Source organism: Lepidothrix coronata, unplaced genomic scaffold (assembly GCF_001604755.1).
Source record: "Lepidothrix coronata isolate B3197 unplaced genomic scaffold, Lepidothrix_coronata-1.0 Scaffold206, whole genome shotgun sequence".
In the NCBI taxonomy this organism is placed as follows: Eukaryota; Metazoa; Chordata; class Aves; order Passeriformes; family Pipridae; genus Lepidothrix; species Lepidothrix coronata.
Genome location: NW_016690386.1, coordinates 182666 through 202445, shown reverse-complemented (window position 1 = coordinate 202445; position 19780 = coordinate 182666). Strand labels below are relative to the sequence as shown.

Genomic DNA, 19780 nt, shown 5'->3' with positions numbered 1-19780 from the left:
TCATAGAAGAGCTTAGACACCCCAACATGATCACTTTATATATTTCTATGGCAAGAACGACTAATGAAAACTTTTAGTTTAAATAAAGGGGGAAGATGAAGTAGAACTTAGAAAGGCAAAATCGTCCGATCAAACCCAATCATCTAGAAGTCAGGGATCAAGCCCAAGCTGTCATCTTGATTGATAATAAGTAGAGACAGGTAGGCACTTCTAGAGGGCCTAACACAGCATAAAAAAATTGAGTATAATGACTCAATGGAAGCTGTCAGGGACTGAAGAGGGAACTGGGACAATTATTGTACACAGGGATTCATTCACGAAGCTCACCTGTTCTCCATTACCGTCTCTGTCCTGTGATGGAGCTGCCAAATATACAGACTTTATGCAGATGTCCAAGCACTATGTGAGATGTATCAGAATCATCGGTTTTGGAGTTGCCAGAGGAAGCAGGTCTGTCTGTCACTGGACATTAGATTTCTAATTCAGCATAAATGTAGAGACATAAAATATGACTAAGGCTGCATCCAAATAGGATTTTGTAGTATATCAAAAGTACATGATATTGCAACTTCACTCTTGGGTGAATTATAGTGGTCTTGATAGAGCTCAAGCTAGATCACCTGGATGTTCTTTGTATGCTTCAATTCTGGCTAAAAATTCAAGGCAGAATGGCTCCGTTCTTAGAGGTGCTAGAAACATTTTCCGGAATTAAACTTTGCTCATTTTGTAGTCTGGGAGGTCTATTTGGTGCGTTAGTGGAAGGATAGACATAGAAAACTTTAGGCTGCAATCTTTTAGAATTTTTAGCCATTGCCATAAATGTTAACGGTAAACACGTCAACAGGTTGGACAGGGAATATGCACTGCTGGGTTTGTCTCTTTGACACATTAGGGAATACAGAGCAAGAAATTAAAAATGAAAGCCAGAACCATTTAGCAGAAGATTCATTCTTTTAGGATCAATAAGTAACTCCATTTTAAATGTCTTGCTCTCAATAGAATTCATTTTACGATATACTATCTCAATAAATACTGTTGGCGATATGACTACGCAGCTTTTAGGGATTCTTACTCTTAACTGAAATAACTTGATTTTTGATTCATGTATTGAATATTTTTATTGATTCCATGAGTTACATTACACATTTCACATTATAATAAGAGATGAAAATACTGTCTCCACTCTAGGCCACGGGAGAAATGACCAAGTATTGTCTCTTATTTGGTGAAAAAACCTCATACAGTGTATGAAAAATGCAGTAATGAAATATTTAAAAGGTGTAAGATGATTAATAAAGAGAGATATTAAATGCCTTGTCAGAATGATGACATAATATCATTTACTAGTATGACCCCAAATAGTGGTGTCAACCACTACAAGCCACTAATCATTTAAAACAAAATTAGGAGAAGGGATAGAATAGCAAAAGGAAAAGGATCTGAATCAGTTTGTAACATAAACATTTATACTGAAAATCTCTTGACAATTTTCCTGGAGGTTTCAGCAAACAAGCTAGAATAAAATTTTGAAAAGTGGCTTTTTTCCTTTGAGTTTACTTTTATTTGGTCTCGCTGTAAAGCAGGTGAGAACATATAGACCACTTCAACGAGATTGACTGCAGTTACAGATGGAAAAAAAGGGTGATAATTAGTAAGCTTGCTGCATTTCGAAACGTGAGACAAATAAATTGAATTCTGCCTTTTGATGGTGTCAGTAATATGCCAGTAACACAACTATTTCCATAATAACAAACAAAGAGATAATGAAAATATGAACAAAAAGAGAGGGTGTATGTGTTGTAATTAAAATGTGTTATGTGGGTGTTGTGCAGAAAGAACACTTATGCATCATAAGTTCATGAGTAATATGACATCTTAAAGCACCAAAAACAAAAGTAAAAGAATCTAACCTACATGATAAGTGCAAGTTTGTAGAAACATTTACAGATTTGTTAGATGAGAATAGCCAGTAAACAACTTTAACTGTACAGGAAGAATATGAGCTTTTAATAGACATGTTCAGGCAGGGATAATGGGAAAGTTTTTCATTCAGGAGAAAGTGTGTATTATTGTTATTGTTTTATAAAGGTGACCACAGCAGGACCCTGTAAGACCATTCTGTGCATCAAAATCCCACTTTGAACCCTCTCAGAGAATTCCGCACCCAGACTGGAATACTTGCCTCCAACATAAGAAGGACATCAACTTGTTAGAATGAGTCCATAGGAAGGCCATATAGATGATCAGAGGACATGAGAATCTCTGTTGTGAATTTAAGCTGAGAGAATTGAGTTGATCAGCCTGGAAAAGGGAAGGCTCCAGGAAGACCATACAGCACTTTCCAGTACCCAAAGGAGGCCTACAAGGGAGTTTGAGAGGGAGTTTTTACAAGGGAATTAGTGATAGGACAAGGGAGAATGGCTTTAAACTGAAAAAAGGGAGATTTAGATTGCATATTAGGATGATGGTTATGATAATGATTATTCTTTTTATTAATATAATCATTATTTATTGTGAGGGTGGCGAGGCACTGGAACAGGTTGTCCAGACAAGTTGTGCATGCCCCATCTCTGTCAGTGTCCAAGTTCAGGTTGGATGGTGCACTGAACAACCTGATCTAGTGGAATATGTTCCTGCCTGTGGCAGGGCATTGGAACTAGAGGATCTTTAATGTCCCTTCCAACTCAAATCATTCTATGATTCCATGATAATTCATCCATGTCCCTGCTGGAATAAGTAACAAAGACATGCACAGTAATGGACTGTGTCAGTCAGATTTTGTAGATCCCAGTCAAAAATTATTCTATTGTAAATGGCCATGCTGAAGGTACAAAAATATCAAAGAAATTGTGTGTTACTGTATTACAATGGGAAACCTAACCTCACAAAGTATAAAAAGTGAGAGATTACATATCCTATTCCAGTAGGATTGATGCCATTTTCTTTGGCCTCTCTCTTGCCCCACTGCTATTTTAACATTTTTTTTCAGTCAGTTGGGCATTTACTTACAATGGGAAAGGTGTAATATTCTCAGTAAATAGAAAGAAAAAATGTAAATTGGGGACATACTGGAGCAAGACATAAGATGGAAGGGGGTGCATGTTGTGTATCTTTCACTTAAAGCTGCATAATTGCAGAATTGCCAAGAACAAGTAAGGCTCAGTGGCTGGAAGGGCAGTGAGAAATCCAGTGGGAAAACAGTTATTTGTTTCTTATTGGTCTGGTTATTTGCTAATTTAGCTAAATAGTACAAGACAAACCATATTTATATGGTACAAATTAGGGAAGATAAAATGGTAAAATGAAGATTTGTTTTTTATTTTCAAGCCAAAAGCAGGTAGGTTAGCCATATTCCAGGTACCAGTTGAAATACAATTTTACAGAAAATGGCATATCCATAATAGGATAGATGCTTTTTGCCTAAACCCCAGAATATTTTATTCTAGAGCTAATGAGAACTGAAGTGCTTGATTTGGTAAACGGCGTAGTATAACATTTTCAGAAAGGAATTTTTGATTTCATGTATCATCTTGTGCTCAAGTTGGCAATGATATTAGAGGAAATCAAAGCAGCTTAAATAAAACATTTAGTCTCTAATCATTGCACAAAACCATCCAAACAAATGAAGAAACCAATTAAAAAAAAAAAAGAAGCTATAATTCTCTGATTTTCCAGGTCCTATTTTGCTTTGGTCCAAACAACAGAAAAATTTGCTCTACCAGAAGATCCTTAGCTTCTCCCAAAAGAAATGAATATTCAGACTTCATGAAATCTTTCAAGAATGCTACAATTCCAACTGCAAAGCAGAAGTATGCATCCTGACCATATTTCCAGTCATTCTGGTGTTGCAGTTTCTGATCATAACAGCTTTACTGCCTGAAAATATAGAGAGTGGTGTTTTTATGTCCTATAAATCATAAGCTTCATCCCTGTTCTGTACTGGATGTTGGCAGAAAGGTGACATTGTGCAACAAACATTTTCGTGTAGAAGCTTAGGGCTTCTTAAGTACCCAGAGGTCCCTGCTGAAGAGTTATTGACATTATTTTGGATTTTTTGTTTGTTTGTTTTCTATGAATACCTGTTTTCTTAAAAGTCAGACGGTTCCTTTTTGTTCTAGTTCTCTAATTATAATTAGAGATTATAATTAAGTCTAGTCCATTATAGCCCGTTAGATGGTGTTAAAAAGCAATTAAGTTTCCTTCCTCAGTCCATGCCAACATACTTCCATACCCAATTACTTCCACAGAGCTTTAAAGATGAGATTTTCAAAAGCATCAACATTGGCAAAATGCTGTTTTCAGTAAGTCATGGTCATCCCATTGACTTCAAATCTACAAAATAGCAAATGTTCAAGTATCTTTAAAAGCTCAAAGCTGTCTAAATTATGGGAGAACACTGTAATACATTACAGCAATACTACTAAGCTAATTAGTTACTGCTTTTGGTGGCTTCATGTGTCAATATAATTCAATTGCTTAAGAGCCTCTTCCCCATTCTGGTTTTTGGGCAGTAATGGAGACATTTTTATTGTAGCTGACACTGGCAATTAGATTTCAGAGATTACTTTATGAACCTCATTTCTTTTTTTTTTATCTCCTCTGGATACACTACTTTTGAGAAACAGAAAACCAAATATTCGAACTTATGAGCCTTTCTATCAGGATGGAAAAGAAAGTAGAGACCATCACAGAACACGTGAAATTAGTCTACATTTTATAATTCACTAAACATCGGTTTGGAAGGAAAGTAATCAACTAAGACTTCAGTGGTCTTACTGCAAAATATAGAAATCGGATCCCAGATGCTTGTCTGAGTGGCAGGTGTGTTGTTCTACTGAACATCCTTTAGTGTCTTCCTCATTTTTGTTTTTGTTTCTAGGTTATATACTATTGTGAGGTGGTTTATCTCCCACAGTTTTAACTTTTAATATGTGACGTGTTCCTTTAACGAGGGAATTAAAGGACACCAAAGCTGTTTTTTTATATTATGGATATTATTCTTGTTAGTATTTTGAAAGCAAAAGAAAAATATTTTTGATAACTAACATTAGAGACTGGACGTAGGTCTGATGCCCGTAGGATCCAGTATTTAAGAGACAAGATGACCCTTGTGGTTCTATAACATTTCTAAGAAAGGCTGCACAAGGGAGGACAGATTATTATTCTGGCTCCTGGGAAGAAACTCAGAGCCCTCACTCAGCCCCTTATTGCTATTAAGCTTTCCAGACAGGTACCTCCTCATAGATCTAAAAAATACTGAAAAGTCAACCAATTTTTAGTCCTTGCAGAGTAGCAAGGAATAAGCTCTTCAAAGGGCTGAAAAGTATTAACCACATATGTTAGGTAAGAGAAGAGACATGTCTCTTTGCTTTGGCTCCATGGCTGATAATCTTGTTCATTCCAACAGCTCATATCCAAGTCTTGGAATCCTCATTTACCACTCCTTGTAGGCTGGTGTATCAATGCAAAACTGAAAATTGTGGCAGGCTATGCTAATTTGCTAAGCAGTGAAATGCAGAGACCGACAAACCAACAGAGGAACAATGGCAGCACCCTGGCCCTTGTGGGATGTCCCATGGCAGCTTGGGAGGCTGCTGGCACAGCCCTGAGGTGGGCATGGCCCCCCTGCCCAAGCCCCAGGGAAGCAGCTGAGCCCTCAACTGTGAGGGACCTGGATGGCATATAACCTTTGCTTATATGTGATTTACAAAGCTGGAAGAACAATCTTGTTAAAAGGAAAACAAGGAAATAAAGACAAAATAGCTAGTCAATTTTAGGTACAAGGTGTTAGGCATTGTGCCAACTCCTTTCCATCTGTATTCGGCATCTGTTGACTTTTGCTCATTTTGTTGTGTTTTCAGCACTTTTCATTGATTACAGATTTAGGTGTTGTGATTTCTACCAAGTATGATACCAGAAAATTGTCAAAATATTTGCAGCCAAATGCAAACCCATTCAAAATTTCACAGCCTTTAAACTCCAGAGCTTACAGGCAGAAAAGAAAATGAAATATTGCTTAGATTAATAATTTTCTTCAGAAAAAAAAAATGGTGTGTATTTCAATGCAATATGATGACTTTTAGATTAAAATTTTTACTGGGATTAGAATTCTCAAAACCAAACTTGTAAAAATGCATTGTTTCAGATTTTCCAAGGTTTATCAATGAATTATTTTTTTTTTTCCAGCCTGGAAGGAAGATAAATTGTGGTTTTGTCAACAGGGGAAACTAAGTGAGTTCAGAAACACTTCTTCACCAGTAAAGACAGACAGGACAAAAATAAATTGACATGGTACCTAGATTGCAGTGAATATTAGAGCACTTTGGTGATAAAGCAAAGGAAAAGAGAAAGGGAAGACAGTAATAGACTATTCTGGATAGCCCTTTGCTCTAATGTTAACACCAGGGAGAAATAAAAGATTTTAGATGAAGATCACACACACACAGACAAAGGAATTACATCTTTTTTTTTCCCCATTGAATTTTTTTGGTGAATATGCTGTTGAAGGAGACGAACTCTCAGCTTTCTGGGGTTTGTTTATTTGAGTAATTATATAAATACAGTAAAAGACAATGCAGAAGAAGCAGGTTGTTAGGTCATTAGAGTGTGGACACAGAAATGAAGGATCCAGTACACTTAATAAGAAAGCTCTACAGAGAAAGTCCAGCGTGACTTTTTTAAGGTTTTATTTCTTTCTTCTTAAGCTTTTAATGTTTTGTTGCTATTGTTTCCTGTCTATAAGGCTGAGCAAGGGCCTCAGTGAGATTTGAAGTCTCTGTAGATTTTCCTGCTGGCTCCTAAACTAAGTACAATATTCCCAGGCTTATCCGGCTCTGCTTTAAAAACCATTTGTAATCTACACAAGAGCAGTAAAGAAGAAACATATACCATATTATTGCTGGGATAATTGCTGCCTGGCTAATCTCAAGTTACACTGCTTCTTGGCTTTTTTTTCTTATTAGCAGTGAATGTTTATAATTTCAAGAGATTGTATAAGTCCTTCTTGCCTCATCTAGCCCCTTCGCAGAAAGAACAGTTGCCCTTGACTTTAAAGCATGATATATTCCACTTCATCTACAATATATCCAAATCCACTCTAAGCAGTCTTTCCATTTCTTGGTGAGGTGCCAGTAATTCTGAACAGTCAGATCCTGCCAGCTATTACTATTGTCAGTAGCCAACTGTCAGCAGAACAGACATGGTGTAAAGCTTTGAAGTAGTTGATCAACTATGCTCAAGTGACTGCTGCTCCCTATATGGATGTAGCCTGGATTTGCTGTACCCACTTTTTATTTCAGTACAAAGTCAAAGAAAGAGATCTGAGAAATGTGTATATTCATCTCCAAAAGCTGAAAAGAAGGTCTACATTCTGTTGCTTACATATGTGGCCAACCTCTTCCAGCACACCAGGAGCTCATGTTTCCTCTTTCCTGAGAAGGGCAGACACTGTGTTGCTTATTTCCCCACCTTTTTAAAATCATAGAATCAGCAGAGCTGGAAAGGACCTCCGAGATCATCAAGTCCAACCCTTGATCCACTAACACCATGGTTACTAGACCGTGGCACCCTTTCTGGTAAATCTGCATCCTTTCTTTCAGGTGAGTCCCTTACCACTACTTTGGGAGCTTCTGTTTCTTACTTTCTAGATCAATTAATATTTAAATATTTTAGAACTGCCAAAGCTCCAATTGGAGAGGTGCCTGTTGCAAGCAACACCATAGGTGCTGGTTGATACACGATCCCCAAAGACAGGACACTACAGGACTTATTTCAGGCCAAGCTTCCATCTTAGAAAGTGGTGTGTGTGTCCCCCATTCCTACCTTGTATCTTAAATATTCAATACATAAAGCAATTTTTTGCTGGATGTAACTGCCAGTCGTGGGATGTGAATGTTAAAATCTCATGGGGAATAGGAACCAAATATAGTGATTCAACTTCCCACATGATTGCTCTAACCACAGTACTATAAGAACAAATCTCCCCACCCTTCCCTTCCCCTTCCCTTTCCCTCTTTCTCCTCCTCTTTGCTTCTACTAGGGCTCAAACATTAGAGTGTTCACCCAGAATTGTCATATTCTTTTTTTTATAATGAAAAAGTGAGAAAGGAGTGTAATCAAATCCATTGTCATTCAGACATAATTGATATTTTTGGCTTGGCAGCTGTCCTCATTAGCTGCAAGCATGCCTGTATTACAAGATGCTGCACTAATAATCCTGACAGATTTCTCATTTCCTTAATTGCATTTAAATGTTCCCTACTGCACTAATAACTCAATAGTGGGGAGCTTAGATATAGTTCAGGAAGTGTGATAAGTATTTACAAATTTTCATGTCTCAGACTGTCCTTCCATCTATATGGAGAAGTTCAGAAAAGTATCTTTTCTACTGGAAAATATTTGGAGAAGGATTGCCTTTAAAATCATAATTTTTGAGTGTTTAGGTGCCTTGCTGTTTTGAAAACAGACAGTAAACAGCAAAGAAAATGCATTCCTGAGAGGAAACATGTCTATGAGTACACTGACTTCTAATCTTTCTCCTTTCTCCTTTTTTCTCTTATACATAAAAAATTCTAAATTTTAAATGCACTAACCAGGTTCTCCATTTTTCTTTTACCTCCTCTGAGGACTAAAGGCTTGTCTATTTTTGCCAGCCTCCTCTAGTGGCAGTATTAATTCAGAGTCCTTTGACAGGATATTCTGAAGATGTGGATGTCAGGGAAAGCTGAAGCATCACCATAGATTTATGCAAAAATATCTATTGTAATATAAATCCCTATGCCACAGCAATTTGAGCCTCTCATTTAGTCACTTATACAAGATGTACTATAATCATGGTGAAGGCATAACTTATTGTTGCATTGATAGATTCCGTACAATCAGTGCATTGTAAAATATGATGAAAATCAAGTTTTATTCTGGCAATTCAGCATTACATGAGAATAGAGACACTGCTCCCTTAAATCCTCCACAGTTCTCAGTCCTTTTTTTTTCGACTGGCTGAATCTGCTTTTCCCAGATATTTTGAGATGCAGACAAGTACCATCGACAGTCTTTTTCAGGAGATGTTCTCCATCTGACTAACAGAGCATCAGCTGGCTCCCTAACTCTTGCCGAGGAATTTCCCCGACAGATCTAAGTAAGTCACACAAAAACTCCAGCCCATCATAAAACTATTCATTTTTCCCTTCTGAACAGGGACTACAGGCCACAGATGCCAAGCTAGGGAAGGTCTTCTCTGAGAAGCTGCACATCCCTCTTAGGCAAAGTCCTTATGCTTCTGTCCTGGCATCACAGCAGCCACTGCTGGGTCACACTCAGCTGCCAATTGGTCTCACTCAGCCTTCCATCTGAGACTTCCCATCCATTTTCTTTGTATCTCTAAGATAGAAGACCAAGACATTTCCTGTAACCTCTCACCCTGAAACAAGCTTTTTGTGCCAATGAAAAAAGATGCATTTTCATAAAATTCCTGTCCTTATTTCAGGGAAAGAATTTGGTTTTGTAGGATCTGTCCTTTGGCTCCAGGAAGACAGACAGCAGCCTTCTTACTGTTTTTAATAAACTTAGGACATTTTGTGATGCTAAGTAACTCTTTCATACTGACAAGTTTTTGGAAAGGTTTCAGGACAGTAGTACATAGCCCTTTCAGTGAACATGCAGGTGTGATATGACAAATAGAATCTCCTTGAAACATGGACATGTATTGAGGGATGTTACCTTTGCAAAACAAACCAGACTTTCCCATAAAATTTAACAGAGTTTTAAACTAGTTTTTAAGGATAAAGGGACCAAACCAGGCTTTCCAGTGAAAGGCAGTAGGATGGTGCACGAAAACTGGAGGAAGTGAATGCTAGTGGGATCCCTCAATCTGGTCCATGAGGTGTTGGCTACAATGAACCACATCTGAAATGTTTCTATACCAATGCATGCAGTGAATGGAGTGCCTGTGACTGGAGTGCCATGTTGGATGGTTAGAGGCTCTTCAGGAGGAATAGGCAGGGCAGGTGAGGCCGGGGAGTGGCTTTTTACGTAACGGAAGGACTGGAGCTTAGAGTTGGCAATGTCACAGTTGAGAGCCTCTGGGCAGATGTCATCATGGGAGTCTACTATGGACTGCCTAGCTAGGACGATGACACCGATGACTTATTCTAAGGAACTAAGAGATACCTCTTAATCATCTGCCCTTGTCCTCATGGGTAACTACAACTTGCTAGAAATTAACTGGGTGCATCACACAGCTGGCACAAACAGATCCAGAAAATACCTAAAACACCTCAATGACAACTTCATGGTATATGTACTACGAGAGCCAACGAGAAAAGAAGCCCTCCTTGATTTGTTGCTTGCTAACAGACAGGGTCTCATGAGTGAAATGGAGATTGGTGGTCTTCTTGGCCACAGCGACCATAAAGCAATCAAGTTTAAAATCTGTTGATGGGAGGAAAAGTGCCAGCAAAATTTCAACCCTGGACATGAGGACAGTAGACTTCAGGCTGCACAGGCAACTAGTAGGTAAAGTCCGCTTGGAAAATGCTTTTCAAGGTGCTGGGATCCATTAGTGGTGGTCACTTTTTAAGTATTGCTTTCTAAGGGCCCATGAACAGGCAATCCCTAAATGCTGGAAGTGAAGCAGATGAGGCAGGAGGCCAGGCTGACTGAGCAGGAATCTTGGAGATAAGGCAAAAATAGAAGATGTATGTCCAGTGGAAGCATGGTCAGGTGATGTGAGAGGAGTACAGAGATGCTACTCACCACTGTAGGAAGAAAATTCATGTGGCCAAAGCTCATTTGAAGCTGGCAAGAACTGTGGGGGATAATAAAAAGAGGAGGTTTAAAATGCATTAATGGTAAAAGGCAGTGCCGAAATTACAGGATAAGGATGGTCACCTCACAAACAGGGACAGAGACAAGGCAGAGATATTTAATGCTTTCTTTGCCTCTGTCTTCAACACTGATGACAGATGAAGGGGGTCCCATGCCCTGAGCTGGAAGGCCATGGCTGTGAGAATGATAAACTCCCAGTTAACCCTGAATTTGTGAGGATCTGCTGCTCCAACTAGATCCCTAGAAATCTATGGGGCTTTGTGGGATTCAGTGCTTAAAAAGTTGGCTGATATCATCAGGATGCATCCTCCACTGATTTTTAAACTATCTTGGCAATCCAGAGAGGTCCCAGTTGACTGGAAACTGGAGAACATTGTCCCAGTTTTAAAAAAGGGCAAGAAGGATTCCCCTGGAACTATGGGCCTGTCAGTCTCACTTCAGTGCCTAAGTTATGGAGAAGATTATTCTTGGTGGGTGTTGAAAAAAAACCTGAAGGGCAATGCAGCCATTGGTCACCCTAATTCATAATGTTAGATGCTAGCACACTGCAAAGGCTGTGTACATCTCTATCTTGTCAGAAAAACAGTAAATGTATCTTTATAGTATTTTTTAAAATTCCTACAACTATTTTTTGGGTTTTTTTTTTTGTTTTGTTATAGATGCTAAGCCTGAAACAGAGATGATTCAGAACAACACGGAGGTAATCTGTTTTACAAGGAACTCTATCCTCATGAATACACATTTCTTTTAAAACAAGACCCATGACAGATGCCAGGTGGAATGATTAAAGCAATGAGTGGATTTTCCAAGTCTACTCCTTAGCTCTCTTAAAGAATTGACGGACACTACAGCATTCCTTCACAGACTCTACCCTGCTTTTCCATCAATACTTTCACTGCATTTAATTACATAATCCATTGTCTGCTGTCCAAAATAAAAACTTTAGCCAAAATTCAATTCATATCGTAATATCATACCTTACATATTAAACATATAGAAAAAACTGTCTGTAGTTTTTCCTACACCCTTTATACTCAGAGAAGCAATTTACATGATGCTTTTTATTACATTATTACTATAAAGTTAGGATAAAAAATAGGTTTAACATTTAACAGTAATGATGAAGTTTGAGGTCATTCTGATCCATCATGGAAGCAGGTTCTAAAATCATGGCCCAGTTCCTGGTTTTCTATACATAAACTTCACTTTTGAGATTGACAGTTGTATTGTTATAGCCATGGGATATCACAACAACATAGCAAGCAAGTGACTTTGTAATTTAGGTCAACCTCATTGAAGGATTTAAAGATTAGTTAAGGACAGTTAGAACATTGTCTAGGGGTGCTTTTTCTTTTTTTTTCCTTTTTAATACTAGAAGATGAAACAGTGTAACATTAATCATCCAAAAAAATCACACATAGGGGTGTAATTTAAACTGACTAACAAATCCTTCAAAAGTCATGAATTCTTCTGTCACACTAGTGGTACCTAATGATTCAAATGAGTGCTGCACCAAAAAAACTAAAGACATAAATGACAACTATCATGCTAAGTCAAAAGAAGTCATCTCATAGGGCTTCATAGTATCACCAAGACATGTCAGCAGTATATGCTCTATATGCAGTATATGCCTGGTCTTACTCATTGTGATGGATTGACCCTGGCTGGGCACCAGGTGCCCACCAAGCTGCTCTATTACTTCCCCTTCTCAGCTGGAAAGGGGAGAGAAAATAAGATGGAAAACAATGCATAGGTTGAGATAAGGCAGTTTACTAAAGCAAAAGAGAAAGGTTGCCATGCAAGAAAAGGAGGAAAAAAAAATAAATTTTATTCTCTACTTCCTATCAGCAAGTGATGTCTGGGCACTTCCCAGGAAGCAGGGCTTCAGCACATGTAGTGGTTGACTGAGACAAACATTGTAAATAACAAATGCTCCCCACTTCTCTTTTCTTAATTTTTATATTTGAGCAGACATCATATGGTACGGAAAATCCCTTCAGTCAGTTGGGGTCAGCTATTTCAGCTGTGTCCCCTTACAAGATTTTGCTCATCCCCGGCCTACTGTGCAGGGAAGGGAGGTTGGGGAGTAATGTTGGAGAGACAGTGCTGGTGTTGTGTCAGTGCTGCCCAGCAGTAGCCAAAACACTGGTGTGTTATCAACACCTTTCTAGCTACCAATACCAAGCACAGCACTGTGAGGGCTGCTATGAGGAAAATTAACTCCATCTCAGCTAGACCAGATATACTAATTTCGAAATCATGTACACATGGAATTTCATAGATTGTGAACAATATTTTTAGCTGAAAATGAAATCTAATATGTCTGTGTGGTTCAGGTCACATCACCAGGAAAAGATATCTTGTCAGCTGCAGACTTTGTTTTCAAGGCAAAGACAAAACTATGTTCTAGACCCATTTATGAGGAAAAAAATCTAGTCCTAAAACAAACACATCTGCAGAAACAATTAGAGCCAATGTCTTGTAATATATGCCAGGAAAAGGAAAAAACATTCAAGCTTGTTTTAAATCAAAAGAGTACGCTTAAAATCGTCAGCTCCACCTGACACAGTTTTGTATCTAGTATTTAAGCCTTTGGTAACTTGATGATACTGTTGTATCATTCAAACAAACGTTCCCTTCAGGCTATTTTTTCCTGGAAAAAAAAAAAAAGCTTTAATGGTTTGGCTTTTATCAAGATCGAATGAAATTACAGAAAGAGACACCATATGTCCAAGAATCTTGAGTGATGGGAAAAAATGGCATTTCTTCAAGTTGAGTGATAGATTGTAGGAGGTCAAATACACGGTTAAGCATTTAGAGTTTAGTTGGCTGAAAGAGAGAATGACATTATTGGAGAAAAAAAAAATCTTTCCCATCACTTTTAATTAACTCAGAACACTTCATTGAATAGTGTGACTTAGTAGCATGACTTCAAATTGATAGGAACATAGATGTTTTAAAGTCTGGCTGAGTTTTTGTGATTCAGGTCCACTAATTTATAACAAAAATGACAGTATTTAGCTTTTATTTATGGGCATTTTAAAAATAGCAAGCCAAATTCTGGTGCTCTGTTTCCATGCCTCTGATATAAATAAGGCAGACCCAGAACAAGTCGCTGAGAAATTTCTGTTATGTGTGTCCCTGAGATACATCCTTTACATAGCACAGGATCAATACTAGTGACTTGTGGAAACAAACCCCAAAACTCACAAAGAGTATTGAAGCAGGTGTGTTTATTTACAGCACCGGGTGCATGGGGAATAATTTCGCCAAACATGCACACCTATTGCCTTTGTTCAGCTTCTTTTATGTGATAGAATGTTACATATGCATTAGTTGTGTTACATATACATTAGTAGTGTTACATATGCATTAGCTGTGTCAGCAAATTCCTGAAAATTAGGAGGGGAAATCATTAACATACACCACTCCTACAACTCTGCCTCGGAATGCCACTTGGGGGTCTTCATTTGGGCGTCTTTTGGATGAAGTAAGAGCCTTCCTCGGCTCTGAACTATTCACCTTTGCAAAGAATGATGAGCTGGTACTGGCCACTCACCTCAAAACTGGTTTCATCTCTTATCTCTTTCTCTTGGAGCCCCCCTTTATCAATCTTCAAGGTCTCTCTCAAAGCTCCTTATCACAACTCCAAGGTTTTTGCTTCTGCTAGAATCCTCATTATAAAGTTAACCATGTCCTGTATGTAAGGTAGCATAAGCTAGCAAGGCCCTATTCTAATTTAACAGTATTCTATCAAAAAACTAGCTCTAGTAAGCAGCTAAGGCTACAATCTTTTATCACCGCTTTATATTTTGATCACCCCTTATCACTAGAGGTGATCAGTGGGAGCATGTGAGACTGTCAATGTGTGAAGCCCTCTGAGACACCCTGGATTGCCAAGGGTCTAGGCATCTGAGACTCTTCCTCTACTTCACCTTATTTTAACGCAAGACAATACCATAGTTCTACACCCTGAAAGGCTCAATCATGTACTGATAATTCTCCAGAATATTCTTCCAGAAAATTGAAATTCATGAAATTTCAAAATCCAGAAGTGGTAGGTTTTTAGGCTAATCATAAAATCATAAAATGGTTTGGGTTGGAAGGACCCTAGAGATCCAGTCCCCCTGCCATGGGCAGGGACAGCTACCAGTAGACCAGGTTGCTTGGAGCCCTATCCAGCCTGTCCTTGAACTCTTCCAGGGATAAGGCATCCACAACTTCTCTGTGCAACCTGTTCCAGTGTCCCACCACCTTCCAGTAAAGAATTTCTTCCTAATAAACCAACTCCCAGTTTAAAGAAGAAAATGACCCATTCTCCTATCATTACATCACTTTATAAGAAGTCCCTCTCCAGCCTTCCTGTAGTCCCCTTTAGATAGAGGAAGGTGCTATAAGGTCTCCCTGGAGCCTTCGCTTCTCCAGGCTGAACAATGACCTTGAATGACTTCTATTTCCATGATTCTTCTGTCATTTTCTGAACCCATAGAAGGATTACAGTTGGAATTTGGAAATAAAACAGATGTCAGTTCTGTTCTGGAGATACAGCCTTAAGAAGAGTTTGCAAATGGCTCCAAGCTACTCTCTAGCATGCACCAAGAGCCACTGAATTCTCCCAAATGTGAAACCATGGCCAGAACAGGAACACATAAGAAACTCAGAATGCTTATTTTCTGACCTGGACTGCAAATCCCTGAGCAGGCTGAATAGGTTTTTGAACAATATGACCCAAAACACAGAATATGCATAAATTCAATTTGACATAATCCTTATTTTTGGTAGTGGTATCAATAGTCAAACAAAAAATATATCAAAAGACTGTAATGTTTTGCCATTTTGAGTAGAGAAACACTCAGGAGGCTGAATAATACTGACAATGAACTGGGATTCCATGTGAATAAAGAAAAATTATGTTCTTCCCACCTGTACCACATGGTGATATGGATGAAAAATTTTCTTGCGTAAGTCTCTATAGAAGAAAAACATGGCCAGAGAAGCCCACTTTCAAAAATATCTTCACATGTAACACCTTTTCTGCAATTCAATTAAAGCAAGGTCCTTGCTGTACAGGGTGGTATGTGCTCCTGATCATTTTTCAGTATATTCAGCAATAATCCACTCTTTTTACTGAAGCTTGATTTACATGGAAAGCTAATGTTTTGCTTTTACTAAAGGACTAATTCCTTAGTGACATAGTGCCTCATGTGTGCTCATCAGTGAAACAAAAGAGGAGGATTTTGCTGTTGTCTTTCCCTTCCTTTTATAAAACACGGAAAGAGTGGAATTCAGCCAACCAAATGCGATGTCTACAATGAAGGTGTCTACATCTGAATTCACTCCCTTTTGTAGTTGCTGGAGAAAAATAAACACTTTCTGTGTATCATTCATCTCATCCTAAAGTCTAAAGCAGATGAGGTGCCCCCTAAATGTGTTTTAGTTTTTTTTTTCTCTCCATTTATCAGCCTAGCCTGATAAGATATCTATGATGTAGAAATCTGTTATACAAATTGATTCCCACCTAAGACACATAAAGACGTGAATAATAGTGAAAAGTACACCCAGACCACTTGTTTTCAGACTCATTTAAATTTATAAATTTACAGTTCATTGAAGAAGCCAGAAGAAAGCACGAATTTAAGGTCTGTCCACAGGAAACTGGTATCTTCCTTTCACCGCACAGTTTCTAATTTCTGCACTGGATTTTTCAGAGTAATTGGTGATATCACAGTACCCTACTTCTTGTTTACCATTGATCACTTTGAATGTCTGATAGCTAAAACACACTGAGATATCAGTTGTCTCATCCCTCTGTTACATTATTGATCAGACCAGGTAGTAAATATTTGTCTCTCGCGCTGCCAATATTACAACAATTACACCATTGGGCACTTTACTGTAGTACTACAAACCCAAACAACTATCAGATGACAGTAGTGAACAACATTAGGATAGTTTCATCTATGGGATTCTGCATTATATTGAAATCTGTGGTAATGCTGGACAAAATTACAAGCCTGAATAAAGCAAGTGCTGCTCCATGACTAAACAAATTTCTGTTGTAAATTCCATTAATTCAGTTAAGATTAAGATTATTGTATAAAAAAATATGCAGCAATTTTCTTAGTATTTTGCAAGAGCATTCATGACTATGTTACCTATTAGTATACAACTTCCTTTAATCATTAGTTCTAACAGATTTCCTGGGCTAACTTGGGAAATCTTAATTTGTTCATTGAGCACCAACTACCATTTCCCCACAAATAGATTTTTAAGCCAAATAATATTCTAAGATGTCTTACATTTGCATATATTAAGGAGTAATGCCTGGTTACTCTTTTCAAGATCAAGGACTTGACCAGAAGATTGAAATTTATCAAAAAAAATTGGTAGTATTTTAGAAACAAGACTGAACTCGTTTATGCTAATAATATTAGTTTAGTAAGAAAGCATACTAGCAAATTCCAATACAGTAGTCAAAACTATAAGGACTAGTCTGATAAGTGGAGTATAATTAAACTAAATATTTAATTCTCTATCAGATGACTTTCTGTTTTACTAGTACAATCTTTAAATAATAATTTTTCTTTCAGCTTAACTTCCCAACTTAGACAAAGAGTACTTTATGACTTTAAAAATGTCCCCAAATGTTTACAGGTAGCATACTGAATATTTTTTAAATATGTTTTCTAACATTTTTAAAGCTTCCTCTACTGGGAAGTAAATTCTCTTTCTTTCTTTCTTTAGTGCGATTATTCCAAGGACCCCAAGCCTACTTACTACATTCAGTCACAAAAATAGTATATTCTTTTTTCATACACATGTTTTTCTCTAGTTAATATACTGACTTTTTGAGCACATATTAAATCTGAGACCTCAGATGAATAAGATTCAGTGCTAAATATAAAAATTCGCGTTCACCTCTGCATATATATTTTTATATTTGTTTCAATTATCCTTGCTAACTTTAAAATGTTTGAAGTCTGATATTTTATACCCATATGTTGGGAAATGAGTAGTTCAACTTCCCTTACTGTAATTCAACTTGTGTTTTAAAAAAGATTTTCAACTATATTGATGTAAAATATTTTTAGAGTGCTTTCATAAAATACTATTTGTTCTGTAAAATATTTTGTATGACTCTGATGTGCTTTCTTCCTCTTTTTCCTCTTCCCTTGTTGCTTTCTGCTCTCCATTGCCCTCCTTTTGTTGTTTGTTGCTTCAATTTATCTTCATCTACATCAGAACACAGCTCTGTTGAAAATTTGGCCTGTTATTGGTACTGGTGTCTTTTGAAAGTATGCCCTAAGGCACAACTGGGCTATTGCTAATTAGTCCTGCATATAATTACATATATAATTAAATTAAAAAAATAAAAGAGTCTATTTAATAAATATTTTAACTACAAAATTTGTAGTCAAAACAAAGCTTGACTTAACAGAATTAACTACAAATATCTAAATAATTGGTGTTTAACTTCTCTACCACAGTGTCAGGGAAATATTGGTCAAAGCTCATGGTTGTCATGAAGGTTTAGTAACTTCTTTAAGCCTCAGATGTGAAGCATCCAGAACCTATTCTGTAGAATGCTTCAGCTGTTCAGGTAATACCAGACAATCATAAAGTCTAATAAACCTCACATGGAACAGATTGTTATGCCCTAGTCCACTTGGCGAGTTTAGGGGAAGGTTGTTTGATTCACTCTGGGTGGTATGTGGGAGAAACAACAAAATTCTTGGGAGGTTCAACGACAAACTTCTACTTGCAAACTTTAGAACACTTAGGTAGAATAAAGTACTTGGAAAATTTTAAAACAACATTCAGGCTAAATAAGGCACTTTATAAACTTTAACTTAGCAAGCTTTAACCCATCCAGACAAAGTAAGGCACTTCACAAACTTTAACTTAGCAAACGTGAACTTAAACAATTTTAACTTATCCAGACACAACAAGGGACTTGCTAAGGCATTGACTGAAATTTTTTTAGTCTGGTTTAGAATATATTTTGAGAGGAAGAATTTATAAGAAAGAGAGTGAGAGAAAAAGGATAAGAGTAGAAAGATATTACCTTCTGTGTATCCAGCAATGAGAGTTGATTGTTGCAATTTAGATGTCCGTTAGAGTCTTGATCTGTTGGGGGTGAGGGAAGCCCATGAAGCACAAAGTTCAATGGGTTAATATACACTCGGGCTTGGTGGGAATGCCCAGGTACCTCCGCTTGGGGCGGACTTTAACACTTTCTGTTGTAACACTGTGGATCGTGCACAGTCCTCTGGTGGGAAGCAGGCCTATGTGTGAATGTCCCGATATTTTTACTGGAGGTGGGGGGAGTTTTACAATTGAGCCAGTTATACCCCATGAATAATGTGAATGTCTTGATACTGTACCCGTGGGGGAGTTTTACACCCAGTAAGGGAGGACACTGGTGTGATAAAAAGCACTATCCCACCTCACAGGATCTGCTTCTTATTGGCCCCTTCCCTTATCTGGCTCAAAACACAGCTTCTTGCTAAAGGAAGGTTGATTTGTTGTGGTCATCCTCTGTATTCTGCCCTCTGCAGCTGGGCTGTTGCCTTGCACATCATCAGCAAAGCACTCACTGCTTTTGCAACTGGCTGACTATTTAAAGCATTAATCACTAACATTTCAGGCACAGATTATATTTAAATAAGGAAAGTCTGTCTAAATCAGTATCTTCACTTATCAGGAAACAAGGGGACATTTTAATTCCCTGGAAAGTTTCCTTTAAAAAAATCACATGCCATCAAAACCAGATTTAGTGCTAAATATTGTGAGACTGTCTGACATCCTTGGAATAATAAATTAGTTGCATATTCTGACTCCACCCCTCACTTCCTCTGCCCCATAGACACTTCCTTTTGACTGACTGTCATTTCAGACACTAACAAAAGGTATTAACTCAGCAGTCTGCTCATCACAGACTGTTTGCAGAGTAAAT

At 37.8% G+C, this 19780-nt stretch overlaps 1 long non-coding RNA gene across 2 annotated transcripts; it reads right to left on the bottom strand.

Moving 5' to 3' along the window:
• Positions 1–396: 396 nt before the first annotated feature.
• Positions 397–18986, bottom strand: LOC108506134. 2 transcript variants are annotated; one of them, XR_001877691.1, is made up of 5 exons: positions 18890–18986; positions 10753–10804; positions 4232–4332; positions 3720–3876; positions 397–477 (listed from the first exon to the last, which is right to left on the bottom strand). It is a non-coding gene; the product is annotated as an uncharacterized LOC108506134 (long non-coding RNA). The 2 variants fall into 2 exon arrangements; XR_001877690.1 differs by lacking the exon at positions 397–477 and having other exon boundaries at positions 984–3876.
• Positions 18987–19780: the final 794 nt, after the last annotated feature.